The sequence below is a fragment of the Pediculus humanus genome, genomic scaffold (genome assembly GCF_000006295.1).
Source record: "Pediculus humanus corporis 1103172108227 genomic scaffold, whole genome shotgun sequence".
NCBI lineage: Eukaryota > Metazoa > Arthropoda > Insecta > Psocodea > Pediculidae > Pediculus > Pediculus humanus.
Genome location: NW_002987797.1, coordinates 58,347 through 58,674, shown reverse-complemented (window position 1 = coordinate 58,674; position 328 = coordinate 58,347).

The window sequence follows — 328 nt, the reverse complement described above, 5'->3', positions numbered from 1 at the left end:
ACAACCTTTTCTATATATTTAATCGTTTTTTTTTTGTAGCTCCCGAAAAAAAAAATGACGTAAATCTAATACTACATCATAACTCTATCCGTTTTTTGGGGGTTGATCAAAAAGGAAATAGAAAACAATTGTAAACTTTGCCCCAGTTTTGCCCCTTTACTTATTTGACAGTAAATTTTTTTTTTTTTTCTGTCATTTTATTATTTATAACATCCTGCTTGCTGTTGTGTGTAAGTTTTTAAATGGGCGTGACTTATGAGGAAATAAGAGAACAAAAAAAAAAAAAAACGTGTCATTAAAAAATCAACGCTCAAGTTTTTCTACGAAA